This window comes from Hemitrygon akajei, chromosome 4 (genome assembly GCF_048418815.1).
Source record: "Hemitrygon akajei chromosome 4, sHemAka1.3, whole genome shotgun sequence".
NCBI lineage: Eukaryota > Metazoa > Chordata > Chondrichthyes > Myliobatiformes > Dasyatidae > Hemitrygon > Hemitrygon akajei.
Genome location: NC_133127.1, coordinates 49,700,495 through 49,718,233, shown reverse-complemented (window position 1 = coordinate 49,718,233; position 17,739 = coordinate 49,700,495). Strand labels below are relative to the sequence as shown.

The 17,739-nt window shown below is 42.0% G+C and overlaps 1 protein-coding gene across 8 annotated transcripts in view; it reads left to right on the top strand.

Moving 5' to 3' along the window:
* fut10 (fucosyltransferase 10) overlaps positions 1-17,739 on the top strand; it is a 357,225-nt gene that overhangs the window by 83,316 nt on the left and 256,170 nt on the right. The window contains exon 6 of one of the 8 annotated variants that reach the window (XR_012098610.1): positions 3,506-3,557. The exons of the other annotated variants lie outside the window; for them this stretch is intronic. The gene's annotated coding sequence lies outside the window, so the exon portion shown is untranslated. Of the gene's footprint in view, positions 1-3,505; positions 3,558-17,739 lie in introns of those variants that run through there. 8 annotated transcript variants of the gene reach the window in all.

Below are 17,739 nucleotides of genomic sequence, written 5' to 3'. Positions count from 1 at the left end.
ACCAAGTCCTGTAAACTACCTGCTTCCTCAATACTACCTGCCCCTCCACCTATCTTTGTATCATCCACAAACTTGGACACAAAGCAGTTTCTGACCCTGGCACCTAGGAGGCAAAAAAAACATCCAGTTTTCTTTACCACATCTACAGAGTCTCCTGCTTAGTCCTCTGACTATGCAATTTCCTATCTCCATTGCACTCTTCTTCCCCCTTCCCTTCTGAGCAACAGAGCCAGACTCATTGCCAGAGAGCTGTTTGCTGTAGCTCTCCCCCTCCCCCAAACAGTATCCAAAGCAGTACATTTATTATTGAGGGGATTGGCCACAGGGGTACTCTGCACTGGCTGCTTATTCCCTTTTCTTCTGCTGACAGTCACCCACTTCCCTGCCTCCTGAAATTTATGAACTGAATATCATCGAACTGCAGCACCATTTCTTCAACACCATTTCTTTAAGGGGCTGCAGCTTGATGCACTTTGTGTAAATATAATTATCACAGAGAACTGAGGTCTCCCAGAGTTCTCACATCTCACACAAAGAACATACCACAAATTCTGGATCCATCCTCAACACACTAGCTCTGTATTAATAGACAAAGAGAAAAGAAATCTTAACACTTACTTAGAAATTCTGCATGTGCTTGCCCAAGCCTGTGGAGCCAATGCTTACCACTCTAACACTGAGCCACTCCAACAATGGCTGCTGCGCTAATCCTCCCTCCTTGTTATTGGCCAACTAAAACTTACCCCCGATGAGACTTGTTCATTTCAAATGGCTCTCACCTTGCAATGATGATTGTCTTTCACTCACTCATTCAAGTTGGTCTTTCAAATACTCTGAGAGAAAAAATAAATTGCATATAGAATCATGGATTAGAGCAGAAAACCATTTGGTCCAACAATACTCTGTTGGCCCTTTTGAAAAATAATCAAAGTAAAGTAATTGTTGCCTGTTGCCTGGATTGGGGAGCATGCCTTATGAGAATAGGTTGAGTGAACTCGGCTTTTTCTCTTTGGAGTGACTGAGGATGAGAGGTGACCTGATAGAGGTGTACAAGGTAATGAGGGGCATTGATCATGTGGATAGTCAGAGGCTTTTCCCCAGGGCTGAAATGGCTAGCACAAGAAGGCATAGTTTTAAGGTGCTTGGATGTAGGTACAGAGGAGATGTCGGTTAAGTTTTTTACACAGAGAGTGGTGAATGCGTGGAATGGGCTGCAGACAGTGGTGGTGGAGGCAGAAATGATAGGGTCTTTTAAGAGACTCCTGGATGGCTACATGGAGCTTAGAAAAATAGAGGGTTATGGGTAAAACCTAGGTAGTCCTAAGGTAGGGACATGTTTGGCGCAGCTTTGTGGGCCGAAGGGCCTGTATTGTGCTGTAGGTTTTCTATGTTTCTGTTATACTTGTCTGCTGATTCTCTATTTCTCCCTCATAGCTATGTACTCCTATATCTGTGTACTTGTCTTCTCACACAGGGCATTCCAAATTGTAAACTCCAAAATGTTTTCCCTTAATTATCTCTGATGCCTTAGATCTGTGCTCTCTGAAGTCTTGATGTTTCATTCAACAAAAACATTTCCTTTTTGTTTATCTAATTTAATTTTGTAATTTTAAATGTTTTATCATATCTCTTCAACTTTCCTTAATTTAAGGAGAACAATTCCAGCTTCTCCAGATGGTCAGTGTAAACTGCATTCTTTCATTGCTGGAATCTCTTAGAACCCTTTCCAAATCCTCCATGCTCTTCCAAATTTGTGGTGCCTAAATTTTGTCATCATTCTCTGACAGGGTACTTTGATTTAGCGTTAGCATAATTTCATGGCTTTTTAACTCTGTACCTTCAAAAGACATTTGTGAATTCAAAGGCAACATGAGTGAATCTGCAGATGCTGGAAATAAATAAAAACACAAATTGCTGGCAGAACTCAGCAGGCCAGACAGCATCTATGGAAGGACTCCTGATGAAGGGTTTCAGCCCGAAAGTTGTCACTACCTCCTCCCATAGATGCTGTCTGGCCTGCTGAGTTCTGCCAGCATTTTGTGTTTTTATACATTTGTGAACTTTGGTGATAATCTGTACAGATGGCTTGAAGATTTGTGTGCAGGCACATACATGTCTTTCTATCCTCTTATTCTGTACTAAATTATAACATCCAGCTTGCATTTCCTCTCCTCTTCTGTGAAAAATTATTGATATATTCTTTGGATTATCAATTAATTCTACACTCTAGGTGTATGTCAAAATTAACACCACTCCTGTTACTGAAACCTAGGAATTATCATCTCCTCCCCCATCAATTACACCCTACACTCCCATCCTAAGAATAGCCTTTCACCAGAATTCTTCCTCTGTCCCTGAGGTAAATTTGAAACTATGCTGCAATTTTTTTTTTGTTTTATTTCATACGCTACAATAAGGTGCTGTTTCAAATGTCATTTGGATCTCCAAATACATGTCATCTATTGCAGTGCCCATCATCCACGCTCTTTGGTTCCTCAACAAGAGGACTCAATTCCATTGTTCAAGTATACTTGCACTCAAAAATCTGCCTTGGCTTATTTCTCTTTGTCCACATTCACAGTTTTTAAGTGGCTGTCAAATTTCATCAGGAATACTTCTACTATAATGATCCATCTCATCACTGCCAAGTTTAGGGATCTAATGCGGAAAAAATTATCCTTTTCTATACTTTTAAACTAGGCCTCAAGTATTTGAAATTTTTCAGTTGTCAGGCACCCCAGATTGGAAAATTGCAGCCAAGATTTCTGCAGTTTCTAGCCTCAGCACCTTCAACAATTCAATCTCATCTGAATAGGCACTTGCTATTTTAAATACCACAAGACTTTATTATACAGTACACCATCTTTACCAATATTTAACACCTGCATGTTAAGTAACAAGACATTTACATTTGTGTAGCAACAGATGCAAAGTAAAATTTCTTCAAAAGCTACTTGTGTGAACAGCATCCTCAAGCCACTGGGGCACTGAGTTTAGAATACTCAGGAAATTAAAGCCATCATGGGGAAAGAAAATGTTCTTTTACAGTGACATAAATTGCCTGTGCCACATGCTAGTGAAGCCAGATATAGGAAGGTCATACAGTTTGACACGGTGGAGTTGGTGTAGGAGGGAGGGAATCAGATTTTTGGATTATTGGGATCTCTTCCAGGGAAAGTGGGACTTGTACAGAAGAGATGGTTTGCACCTGAACTGGAGAGGGACTAATATCCTCATGGAAAGGTTTGCTAGTGCTGCAAGGGGGTGAGGTAGGGGGTAAACTAGTGTTCAAAGAGTGATGGGAAACCAAAGTACCAGAGCAGGTAGTGGAGGGACATTGTTGGCAAGACATCAGACAAAATTAGGAGTCAAGAGGTTGAGCATAGTGTAACCAATGCATTCAGCCACATATATTTCAATGCAAGAAGTATTGTAGGAAAGACAGGTGAGCTCAAGGCACGGGTCAACAAAAGGAATTACGATATTTGCGGTTCTGTTGTTTCAGAAATGGCAGAGCGGGAGTGGAAAGCGGCCAGTGAGTGAGTGTGCTGGTAAAGGAGTGGACCTTTGAGGTTTTGACTTGGGGAGCGGCCTTGTCGAGGGAAGTGCCTTGTGAGGAAAGTGCGAGTCTTTGGCTTGAGAGTCTTCGGTGACGAGGCTGAGAGAGGAGACTACGCCACAGTTGGAGAGGGTGAGAGGTGGTGAAGAGATGACAGGTAAACTGATTCAGTGTGATGCTTGCCTGATGTGGGAGGTCAGGGATACTGATGGTGTCTCCGGCTGCTACAACTGTGAAAAGTGTGTCCGGGTTCAGCTCCTGAAGGACCGTGTTGAGGCACTGGAGAGGCAACTGGATGACCTCAGGTTCATCCGGGAAAACGAGAGATTTCTGGACAGGACCTACAGTGAGATCGTTACACTGAAGATACCGGAAGAAAGAAGGAGTGCGACGATGAGGAAGGGATGGATGCTTGAAGTACAGGAGACCCCGGGGGACGTGCCTCTTGAAAACATGTTCACCCTCTTGGAAGCTGTCGGGACAGAAGACACTGCCAGTCTGAGAGGCGGACGGGTCTGCGAGTCAAAAATTGGCACTGAAGCAAAGCCGAAGAGTCAGACGTCAGGCAGAGACGTGGTAGTAGGGGACTCCATAGTGAGAGGTACAGAAAGGGGTTTCTGCGGCAACAAGTGGGATTTAAAGATGGTGTGTTGCCTCCCTAGAGCCAGGATCCAGGACTTCACAGACCAATTGCAGGGCATCCTCAAGGGTGAGGGTGAATAGCTGGAAGTGGTAGTGCATGTCGGCACAAATGACGTTGGGAAGAAGAAGAAAGAAATTCTGCAGTGTGACTTCCGAGAACTCGGAAGAAGGCTGAAAAGCAGGCCCTCCAGGGTCATTATCTCCGGTTTGCTTCCAGTTCCTCGTGTTGGTGAGGGCAGGAACAGGGAGATATGGGATCTCAATGTGTGGCTGAGGAGCTGGTGCAGCAAGCAGGGTTTTAGATTCTTAGACCACTCTGATTTGTTTTGGGGTAAGGATGAATTGTACAAAGGAGACGGGTTGCACCTTAACAGGCGGGGGACCAGCATTCTTGCAGGCAGGTTTGCCACTGCTACACGGGTGTGTTTAAACTAATAAGTGGGGGGAGGAGACAAACTGGAAATATAAGGATGGAGTTAAAGGGAAAGAGAGAATAAGAAAAGTTAAGAAAGACAACAGAATTAAAGGGGCAAAAAGCTCAGGAAGGGATCGGAGAGTATGGCCAAGTGCAATAGGTATTGATGTGAGAAGCAAAGGGAGTAATGGATTAAAAGTATTACATATGAATGCACGAAGTATAAGAAATAAAGTGGATGAGCTTGAGGCTCAATTGGAAATTGGCAAATATGATGTTGTAGGAATAACAGAGATATGGCTGCAAGAGGACCAAGGCTGAGAAATGAATATTCAAGGATATACGTCCTATCGAAAGGATAGACAGGTAGGCAGAGGGGGTGGGGTGGCTCTGCTGGTGAAGAATGAAATTCAGTCCCTTGCGAGGAGTGAAATAGAATCAGGAGATGTAGAGTCAGTATGGATAGAACTGAGAAATTGTAAGGGCAAGAAGACCCTAATGGGAGTTATCTACAGGCCCCCAAATAGTAGCATGGATATAGGGTGCAAGTTGAATTAAGAGCTAAGATTACTATGTCGCAAAGGTAATGCTACGGTTGTAATTGGGGATTAACATGTCGCAAAGGTAATGCTACGGTTGTAATTGGGGATTTCAATAAGCAGGTAGACTGGGAAAATCAGGTTGGTACTGGACCCCAAGAAAGGGAGTTTGTGGAGTGCCTCCGAGATGGATTCTTAGAACGGCTTGTACTAGAGCCTACCAGGAAGAAGGCAATTCTGGATGTAATGATTGTGTAATGAACCGGATTTGATAAGGGAACTCGAGGTAAAGGATCCATTGGGAGGTAGTGACCATAATATGATAAGTTTTAATCTACAATTTGAGAGGGAGAAGGGAAAATCAGAAGTGTCAGTATTACAGTTAAACAAAGGGGATTATGGAGCCTTGAAGGGGGAACTAGCCAAAGTTGACTGGAAGGATACCCTAGTAGGGATGACAGTGGAACAACAATGGCAGGTATTTCTGGGAATAATACAGAAGGTGCAGGATCAGTTCATTCCAAAGAGGAAGAAAGATTCTAAGGGGAGTAGGGGGCGACCGTGGCTGACAAGGGAAGTCAAGGACAGTATAAAAATAAAAGAGAAGAAGTATAACATACCAAAAATGAGCGGGAAGCCAGAGGATTGGGAAACTTTTAAAGACAACAGAAGATAACTAAAAAGGCAATACAGGGAGAAAAGATGAGGTACGAAGGTAAACTAGCCAAGAATATAAAGAAGGATAGTAAAAGCTTCTTTAGGTATGTGAAGAGAAAAAAATTAGTTAAGACCAATGTTGGGCCCTTGAAGGCAGAAACGGGTGAATTTATTATGAGGAACAAGGAAATGGCAGATGAATTGAACAGATACTTTGGATCTGTCTTCACTAGGGAAGACACAGACAATCTCCCAGATGTAATAGTGGCCAGAGGACCTAGGGTAATGGAGGAAGTGAAGGAAATTCACATTAGGCAGAAAATGGTGTTGGGTAGACTGATGGGACTGAAGGAGGATAAATCCCCAGGCCCTGATGGTCTGCATCCCAGGGTACTTAAGGAGGTGGCTCTAGAAATCATGGATGCATTGGTAATCATTTTCCAATGTTCTATAGATTCAGGATCAGTTCCTGAGGATTGGAGGGTAGCTAATGTTATCCCACTTTTTAAGAAAGGAGGGAGAGAGAAAACAGTGAATTATAGATCAGTTAGCCTGACATTAGTGGTGGGGAAGATGCTGGAGTCAGTTATAAAGATAAAATAGCAGCACATTTGGTTAGCAGTAACAGGATTGGTCCAAATCGGCATGGATTTTCTAAGGGGAAATCATGCTTGACTAATCTTCTGGAATTTTTTGAGGATGTAACTATGAAAATGGACAAGGGAGAGCCAGTGGATGTAGTGTACCTGGACTTTCAGGAAGCCTTTGATAAGATCCCACATAGGAGATTAATGGGCAAAATTAGAGCACATGATATTGAGGGTAGGGTACTAATGTGGATAGAAAATCGGTTGGCAGACAGGAAACAAAGAGTAGGGATTAACGGGTCCTTTTCAGAATGGCAGGCAGTGAAGAGTGGGGTACTGCAAGGCTCAGTGCTGGAACTGCAGCTATTTACAATATACATTGATGATTTAGATGAAGGGATTAAAAGTAACATTAGCAAATTTGCAGATGACAGAAAGCTGGGTGGCAGTGTAAAATATGAGCAGGATGTTAGGAGAATGTAGGGTGACTTGTACAGGTTGGATGAGTGGGCAGATGCATGGCAGATGCAGTTTAATGTGGATAAATGTGAGGTTATCCACTTTGGTGGCAAGAACAGGAAGGCAGATTACTATCTGAATGGTGTCAAGTTAGGAAAAGGGTAAGTACAATGAGATCTAGGTGTCCTTGTTCATCAGTCACTGAAAGTAAGCATGCAGGTACAGCAGGCAGTGAAGAAAGCTAATGGCATGTTGACCTTCATAACAAGGGAAGTTGAGTATAGGAGCAAAGAGGTCCTTCTGCAGTTGTACAGGGCCCTGGTAAGACCACACCTGGAGTATTGTGTTCAGTTTTGGTCTCCAAATCTGAGGAAAGTCATTCTTGCTATTGAGGGAGTGCAGTGTAGGTTCACAAGGTTGATTCCCGGGATGGCGGGACTGTCATTTGTTGAAAGATGGGAGCGACTGGGCTTGTATACACTGGAATTTAGAAGGATAAGAGGGGATCTAATTGAAACATAAAAGATTATTAAGGGATTGGACATGCTAGAGGCAGGAAACATGTTCCCGATGTTGGGGGAGTCCAGAACCAGAGGCCACAGTTTAAGAATAAGGGGTAGGCCATTTAGAATGGAGTTCTGGAAAAACTTTTTCACCCAGAGAGTTGTGGATCTATGGAAAGCTGTGCCTCAGAAGGCAGTGGAGGCCAATTCTCTGGATGCTTTCAAGAAAGAGTTAGATAGAGCTCTTAAAGATAGTGGAGTCAAGGGATATGGGGAGAAGGCAGGAACGGGGTACTGATTGTGGATGATCAGCCATGATCCCATTGAATGGTGGTGCTGGCTCAAAGGGCTGAATGGCCTACTTCTGCATCTATTGTTTATTGAGTGAAAATATCAGGGAAAATGTGACAGCAGTGTTCAGTCAGGATAGGTTGGAGAACTCGCGTAGTGAGGATTCATGGGTGGAACTGAGGAATAAGAAAGGTATGACCACATTAATGGGGCTATGTTATAGACCATGTAAATTTCCGCATATTGACTGGGGCTTCCATGCTGTAAAACGACTAGATGGGGTAAGGTTTGTTTGTCTAATGTATTCAGGAGAGTTTTCTTAATCAGTACACAGAAGTCTCAGTGAGGGAGTGTGATACTTGGTCTCCTATTCGGGAGTGAGAGTCTGCAAGTGACAGAAGTTTGTGTAGGGGGACGCTTTGCATCTAGTGATCATAATATCATTAGTTTCAAAGCAGATGTGGAAAAGGATAGGTCTGGTCTGTGGGCTGAAATTCTAAATTGGAGGAAGGCCATTTGTGATGGTATCAGAAAGAATCTGGTAAGTGTAGATTGGGACATGGTGTTTTCTAGCAAAAGAGTACCTGGTAAGAGCGAAGCCTTCAAAATCGACGTTTTGAGCAAACAAGTCTTGTAAGTACCTGGCAGGATAAAAGATAATTCAGGTTCAGATTCAGTTTATTGTAATTTAGAAACCACAAATGCAATGCAGTTAAAAAATGAGACAGCATTCCTCCAGAATGATATCACAAAAGCATATGACAAAACAGACTACACCAGAAAATCCACGTAACGTTTGGCAATCCCCAATCCAGAGTCTGGAGAGGCTGCTGCGTATTAATGTCGCGCTACCGTCTTAGCGTGTTCCCTGGAAAGGAGCTCCAAATCCACCAGACAAACAAGACCAAAAACTAAAGCTACAAGACCTGCACAAAACCACATAGTTACAACAGTACAAACAATAGCATAATTAATAAAAAAACAGACCATGGGCACAGTAAAAATAGTACAAAGATGTTAAAGGTCTATAAGTTCAAAAGAAATCACCACACAGTTTCCACAAGTCCCCAGGGTCCCGACAGACTCGCCATCCCACGAAGGGAATACCCCCGCTATGGGCTTCCATGGCGCCGCCGGACTCAGCCTCGCAGACGCAGCACACAATGAAAGCTCCATCGAACCCAGCCTCGCAGACGCAGCACACAGCGAATGATAACAGAATGAAGATAAGTTGATGGGGAAGATCCTGAGAGTCAGGTTTTATGAACATTTGGAGAGGTATAATATGACTAGGAGTAGTCAGCATGACTTTGTGAAAGGCAAGTTGTGCCTCACGAGCCTGAGTGAATTTTTTGAGGATGTGACTAAACACATTGATGAAGATAGAGCAGTAGACGCAGTATAAATGGATTTCAGCAAGGCATTTGACAAGGTACCCCATGCATGGCTTATTCAGAAATTAAGGAGGCATAGGATCCAAGGAGACATTGCATTGTGGATCCAGAACTGGCTTGCCCACAGAAGGCAAAGAGTGGTTATAGAGGGGTCATAGTCTGCATGGAGGTCGGTCGCCAGTGGTGTGCCTCAGGGATCTGTTCTGGGATCTTATGCTTCGTGATTTTTATAAATAACCTGGATGAAGAAGTGGAGGGGTGGGTTAGTAAATTTACTGATGACACAAAGGTTAGGGGTGTTGTGGATAGTGTGGAGGGCTGTCAGAGGTTACAGCAGGACATTGATAGGATGCAACACTGGACTGAAAAGTGGCAGATGGAGTTCAACCCAGATAAGTGTGAATTGGTTCATTTTGGTAGGTCAAATATGATGACAGAATATAGTATTAATGGTAAGACTCTTGGCAATGTAGAGGATCAGAGGGGTCTTGGGGTCCAAGTCCATAGGACACTCAAGGCTGCTGCACAGGTTAACGCTGTGGTTAAAAAAGCATACAATGTATTGACCTTCATCAATCATTGGATTGAGTTTAAGAGCCGAAAGGTAATGTTCCAGCTGTATAAGACCCTGGTCAGACTCCACTTGGAGTACTGTGCTCAGTTCTGGTCACCTCACTACAGGAAGAACATGGAAACTATAGAAAAGGTGCAGAGGAAATCTACAGGGATGTTGCCTGGATTGGGCAGCATGCCCTATGAAAACAGGTTGGGTGAACTCGGCCTTTTTACCTTGGAGCAACGGTGGATGAGAGTTGACCTGATAGAGGTGTCTAAGGGGCATTGATTGTGTGGATAGTCAGAAGCTTTTTCTCAGGGCTGAAATGGTTAGCATGAGAGGGCACAGTTTTAAGGTGCTTGGAAGTTGGTACAGAGGAGATACCAGGGGTAAGTTTTTTATGCAGAGAGTGGTGAGTGCGTGGAATGGGCTGGTGGTGGAGGCAGATACAATAGGGTCTTTTAAGAGACTTCCTGGACAGGTATATGGAGCTCAGAAAAATAGAGGGCTATGGTAATATAATATGGTAAATAGGTAATTTCTCAAGTACAATGTTTGGTACAGCTTTGTGGACCAAAGGGCCTATATTGTGCTGTATGTTTTCTATGTTCCTAACAAGTTTAGGGAACCTTGGTTTTCACAAGATATTAAGAAAAAAAAAGGAGGTACATAGCAGGTATAGGCAGGTAGGAGTAAATGAGGGACTTATGGGGTATAAGAAATGCAAGAGACTATGCAAGAAGAAATCAGGAAGATTTAAAGAAGGCATGAGGTTGTCCTAGCAGACAAGGTGAAGGAGATACACAGATCTGTTAAGATCAAAAGGATTTCAAGGCACAACATTGATCCTGTGGAGGACTGGAAAAAAGCAAATGTTGTTCCACTGTTTTTAAAAAAGGCTCTAAAAATAAACCAATAAATTATAGTCCGGTAAGCCTGACCTCAGTGGTGGAAAGTTAGTGGAAGATATTCTAAGAGACTGGATTTATGAGTATTTGGATTGACAGGGACTGATTAGGAATAGTCAGCATGGCTTTGTGCATGGTAAGTCATTCCTAACCAATCATATGAAGTTTTTCAAGGATGTTACCAGGAAAGTTGATGAAGACAAAGCAGTGGATGCTGCCTACAAGGAATTTAGCAAGACATTTGACGAGGTCTTATAGGAGGTTGGTCAGGAAGGTTTAGTCCCTTGGCATTCAAGGTGAGGAAGTAGATTGGATATTGGATTAGACATTGGCTTTGTGGGAGAAGCTGGAGAGTGGTAGTAGATAGTTGCCCCTCTGACTAGAGGCCTGTGACTAGTGGAGTGCAGCAGGGATCGGTGCTGCGTCCTCCGTTTTTTATTATCTATATCAATGATCTAGATGATAATGTGATTAACTGGATCAGCCAGTTTTAGGATGGCACCAAGAATGGGGGTGTACTGGACAGCGAGGAAGACTATCAGAGTTTGCTGTGGGATCTGGACCAGCTGGAAAAATGGGCTAAAAAACTGGCAGATGGAATTTCATGCAGACTTTGTTGCACTTTGTTAGGACCAGCCAGGGTAGGTCTTCACCATGAACGGTAGGGCACTGAGGAGTGTGGTAGGACAACGGGATCTGGGAATATAGGTCTAGAACTCATTGAAAATTTACAAGCATGTTGCTAAGTTTTAAGGAAAAATTGAATAGGTTAGGACTTTATTCCTTGGAAATTGAGGGGAGACTCCATCAAGGCAGAAATAATTATGAAGGGTATATACAGGGTAAATGCAAGCAGGCTTTTTTTCACTGAGGTTGGGTGGGACTACAATTAAAGGTGAAAGGAAAAGAGTTTAAGGGGAAGATGAGGGGAAATTTCATCATGATGTGGAATGAGCTGCCAGTGCAAGTGATGCATGTGATCTTGATTTCAACAGTTAAGAGAAGTTTAGATAGATACCTGGGTGGGAGAGGTAAGTAGGCTTACGGTCCAGGTGCTGGTCACTGGGACTAGGCAGTTCAAATGGTTTGGCATGGACTAGTAGGGCCGAAGGTACTATTTCTCCTATGATTCTATATATCTGTAACCATAATCAGCCTTTTCACTATGTACAAAAAATTGTTGGAGCAGTATTTTTTAAATCTTTGTGCCATAAAAATGTCTAATGTTTCAGATCCTGAATACTTCCATAGATTGATGTTTTATAGTGTTCAGTGACTTTGCTACTTAAGATGCTTTGCATAATCAATACAAAATACAGTGCACTCATTTAGCCCTTTGCATTGGCAATCCATAGGCAAGTCACATTTCCTTCAATCAATATTAGCTAATTTTCAATTTAAGACAAACTGATATGTGTTAGCCTGATTAGTCTAAAATGAATTTTAAATACAGGGTAGTTAATTGGAATTAAGCAAAAAAGAACTGTAGAGGAAACAGACTTCACCTTTTTAATTATATTACCTTGCAAAATGTCAATTTCAGTGAAATAAATATTCTTCTAAGGCAGTAAGTTTGATGCCAACTGTCAATTATACAGAACATGCTTTTTATTTATTCCACAGTTCTCAAGAATGTTGCAACCTTTGCTTGTATGAGAAGTCCTACTGAGACCCATAGCCCTGACTGCTAATTGCATTGTTGAAATACAAAGTAATCCAGTTTTTACTTATGCCTAAGGAGCCCAGTGCATGGGCACCTCCCCCCCGCCTTGGTTCAATTTGTAGCCGTGCTGATTACTGCATAATATTACTACACTGCCTATTTCTGGCTTGTTGGTGAAAGAATACTGATGTCTCACTAACATTAACGAGCTTGGAAGAAGAATTCCCCTGGGGCGTGGTTCAATACTGCAACCATTTCCACATTTTATGCAGAGTCGTGTCTTTATTTCATTGAAATCGTGTTCCTCTTAAGAAGTCTGTATTCATGACTGGTTCACATTGAGATAAGTAATCATCTCTGGCCTTCGATGAATATTCAAGTGATATGCCTTTTGCTTTCGGTAATTGTCAATGCCAGGAGAGAAGTGAACTTGGAAAATATAACTTACAAGTTTATTGTATTAGCATGAAAATAGAGGCAGCAATTTACTTCCTATCAGACATATTCAATCATGGTTAGAAGTAAACGGCAAAACTTGATGGAGATAAACTTGAGGAATGCCTTTTCCCAAGTGATTTATCCAAATAAGCAATTTAAACAGAGCAATCACCTGTTTGGATCCTGCAAGAACAAGTCCAAAATAATGAAAAAAATAAAGATGGCTGTAAAACATTGTAACCTGACTTAACCCATTAATGTTTCATTAGCCTTGCCTTGTTCTTTACTCAGTTACCAAATGGAGTTCAGGTTTGAATTTAATGAAAATGAAAGCATTATTGGTTATACTGATTAATCAGCCATACATTTTGCTTGCAAATTTTCATTGCTTCTCGCCTTGCTGTACACTCCTAGAACAGTACTAGATTCCAGATGGTATCTTATCCAAGTCAAGCTACTACAACTTCTCTTCTATTACCTGTCTCTGCCTCCAGTTCAGATTGCTGAAACTCATGTTATTTTAATGTTCACCTGGATTGGCCTCCTGTCTTGCACCCTGGATAATATATGCCAACTCACACTGCTGCAAGGAATGAGATGAACCCAATTGCAGGACACTGGCACGGAGATTGAGTTAGGATGCAGACGAGGGTGTGAGAGTGGCTGGAGCTGAACGGCAAGCAGGAGGCAGGCAGAACTTAACTTGACACGGGGCGTTGCTGGCGCTGAATGGCAAACAGGAGTCAGGCAGCAAAAACTTATCTTGACACGGAGCGTAGAAAGGCAAGCGGTAGACAATACTTTTCTTGACACGGAGAGACGGAGTTACACAGGTAAACCTCAGTACGGAAGTCAAACTTAGAATACACAATCCTAAGCAGCTGGGAACTTTAATAACCACACTGGCAAAAACAACGATCTGGCAACGAGTGGAAGCAAAGCCAGGGTTTTTATGCTGCAGGTCTTGATGAGAGCCAGGTGTGTTGCCATCAAAGAGAATTAGGAGAAAATGGGGAACTGATGGTCGGGACTGTGACATACACAGGTTCCCAATTGCCCTTTCAGTTTCTAATGTACGTAGGCTTACAGTTATGTAATGCTGAAAATTCCCATTCTGCTTTCAAACCTCTCAATAACATTTCAGTCTCTCTGTGTCCTTCTCCAGCTCGGCTGTCCTTTGAGTGTTCTGTGCTCTTCCATTTGCAGTCTCTTCTACAAAGCTAATGAACCTAATGAAGATCTCAAGTTTTGAAGCTCCTTAAATTTCTTAAAAGGCTCCTGTGTCATTCTAATCCTAATTATTTAATCAAAACTATCCCAGTATCTGCAATATGACTTGGTCTCAAACTTTGGTTGATTGTACCCCTGAGCAAAAGTCAGGAGCAAACATCTGCAGGATCTTTATCTGGTCCTAAACCTTCTGCCTGTTGTAAACTTGTGCTTGCAGGAATGGTTCGAATGCAAAACAAGGTTTCAGTCAAAGATAATCAAAATCTGATAATGTGAAGTAGCTGACTCGGCTCATTGAGACAGAAATCCCTGCATATTATCTGGAGGTAAGGATTGTACAGCATCACAAAAACAATTAATTGTCCCTTTAAATTTGAATGTAACTGACTGACTATTGAGTCAATCAGGATGAAAAGACATGTATGGTGCATGTTTTATCATCAAGTGATTTATTGCATTGATTTTGGAATCATTTATCGAATTTTCAAAAATATTGCGCAGCAATCAGTTTATAAAATTTTAAAATATTAAAATGCCACAACTCACAAGGTAATAAATGTGAAGTGATATAAGACAGTGAAGAGGTGCCCATTGGAGCTGCAAAGATAATTTTTGGCCATAAAGGAAAATAAAAAATGATGAAAAAAAAATCTAATGAACTTGTGGTTTGTAAGTGCTATAAAACCACAATAAAGCATCAGAAAATGAACAAAACTTTCAACAGGAGTGGGTGACAGGAGAATCTTTTGATGGGTGTATGAGAGAGAGTAGGTTGCAAGGAGATAAGTGGGGGATGGGACTAATGGGTGTGCAGACAGCTGGCAAAAATTCAATAAGCAGTATGAACCTCTTTCTGTTACACATCATACAATGTGAGATCTGCTTCTAGATTGAGGCATCTTCAGAATGTCCCCAGCAGTACCAAGGAATCACAGATCTTACAATGTCAGGAGATATCTAGCAGTAGCAATAAACAAATAGTAATTGAAATGGTTGGGCTGTCTTATGAGGAAAGGGTTGACTGTGTATCAATTGGAGTTTGGAAATATTATAGAAGAGTGGATGGAAGCAGATTCTGAAGGGTCTTCACAGGGTGGATGTGAAAGAATATTCCTTTTGGGAGAATCTGGAACTAGGGTCATTAAGAGATTACCCATTTAAGACAGAGCTGAGATGGCATTTTTTTTTCTCTAGAAGGGTCATGAGTGTTCAGAACGGTCTTCTTCAAAGGGATGTGAAACCAGATAAGGTGAATAGAAGGCAGAGCTGGATAGATTCATAATAAACCGAGGGATGTAATATTATCCTGGTGTAGGCTGAAATTCAGAGCTCATATTTTGGTCAGAATAACCAAGATCTTATGGTCTGGTAGAGCAAGTTCTAAAGGCCAGCTGGTAGCCTTTTCCAAATTTCTTTTTTCAGGTTTATATGTTCATAACAGTCTGCACACACCACATTATGCAATAAAGAATCTGACAATAGTGTTGGCCAAATCTACACTAGGGTAACCAATTGTGTGTCTGTATGACCACTCAAAACACTGCTGGCAAAAGGCTCCTGTCAGAAAATTGAATAACAACCTCATCTACATAAAGGTAGTGTGAAGGCCATGGTGGTTTTAGTTAATATGAAATGTTGACATGGAATCTGTTGAAATTAAATTTAAAAAGCTAACAAATACTCAACAGGTCAGGCAGGATCTGTGGAGAGGGAAAGATGCAATGCTTCAGGGTGATTTTTTTTATCAGAGCTGGAAAACATAGATGTCTATTTTAAAGTGCAAAGAGGGGAGAGGTGGAGAGAACACAGGAATTGTCTATGATGGGTAGTGACCAAAAAAAAATACATATGTATGGCACCATGGTATTGACTGAAGGAGGTAAAAGTTTGTTAACTGCAACTTTGGAGGACATATGAACATAGGCAGGTCAGAGGAAAAACAGACACAATTAATCTGTAAACATGAGGAAATCTGCAGATGCTGGAAATTCAAACAACACACACAAAATGCTGGTGGAACAGAGCAGGCCAGGCAGCAACTATAAGGAGAAGCACTGTCAACGCTTTGGGCCGAGACCCTTCGTCAGGACTAACTGAAAGGAAAGATAGTAAGAGATTTGAAAGTAGTGGGGGGAGGGGGAAATGCGAAATGATAGGAGAAGACCGGAGGGGTTGGGATGAAGCTAAGAGCTGGAAAGGCGATTGGCAAAAGTGATACAATGAATCTGTACTGAATCTGTGAAATAGAGTGTAGCACTGTAGGAAACTGGTATCATCAGCAAAGTGTCATCACAGACAACACTTAGCAACCAATAACTGGCTATCTCTTGACTACTGAGCTCCAGACTTTATCACAGCTTTGGCCCAAACATGGAGTTAAATACTAGATGTGAGATGAGAGTGACATCATGTCAGAATTTGTCCAAGTGTGACATCAAGATGGCCTGGTAAACTGAAGACCATTCTAGTGTTTGGAATCTTATTTTGCATCAAAGAAGATAGTTATTGGTGGATGTTAATCACTCTAGTCTTAGGACATCACCATAGAAGTTCTCTAGGAGAACGTCCTAAACTCTACCAGCTTCAGCAGTTTCATCAATAACCTTCCTTACATCATAAGTTCCAAAGGGGAGTTATTCACATGATCGTACAATACCCTATTCCTTTGTCCCTCTTCAGTAAAAGAAGCAGTCCAACCTATTTACACGAAGACCTAAAACTCGTCAAGCATGGGCTGATAAGCAGCAAACAATAATTATGATGTAAAATACCAAGCAGTGATGACTTCCAACACGAGAGAGTCCATACACCTATCAGTGGCATTACCATCAATCATTCCTCCATCAACAGCATCCAAGGGGTCACCATGAACCGGAAATTCAATGGAATCAGCCACATAAATAGAATGGCTGCAAGAGCAGGTCAGAAGTCAAGGGTACTTCAACAAGCGACTCACCTGGCACCCCATTACCTCTCCACCATGTAGGGATTGGTCTTGATGTGAGCGGCTGCAACAACTATTAGGAAGTTTGACACTATTGTAGGGAAAGAATAACAAGGGTTAAACTGGTAAATACAGATGTGGATTGTGCTGATGTCATAACAAAGCACCGCAGACAAAGCCTGGAATGGAAAGCAGCAGCGACAACACTGAAGTTTCAGAAACATTACTAATTACGATGAAGTGTGCACCCATTGTTGCAATAGAAAATTGGATTTGCTGTGAGACCTGCAGAGAATCATTTTGTAACCAGGGCGGAGTCTGTTACTTAATTAAGTTGTTCTGTAGCCACTATTCCGTTATCAAAAAGTAGTTTTACTGGTAATCTCATCCATAGGGAATGTAAAAAGTGTACTAAATTTATGCTCAGGTAGGTCAACTTTGACTGGTTTCCTGGTATGCAGCAGATTTTATTTAACAGCCTGGTATTTCAAACATCACCTCCGTGTGTCCTTTCAGTTTGCTCCTACAGATAGTACCCATGATTGGCATTCCATTCCCCACCATTCCCTCCACCCCCATTACAAGTGGCTGAAATGCATATCATCTACAAAATTCAGTAAGGCTACTTACCTCGGCTACTCTGACAGCAGCTTCAAAACCCAAAACCTATGTGGCCCAAATTGGACAAGGGCATCAGGAGTGTCGAGCACCATCAGATGCAGGTTCTCTTTTTGTTGCACACTATTCTGATATAAGAGTGCATTACCAAATCATTGCAATTCATTTATATTAAGTCTTGCACTACCTACCAACAACAAAGTACATTTACCAGATGGACTGCAGTAGTTCAAGAAGGCCATTACTCACCACCCCTTCTGGGGTAGGGGCAATGAGGGAAGGTCAATAAATTCTGTGAGAAGAGGCATAGATTTTGAGAAATTAACTTAAAATTAT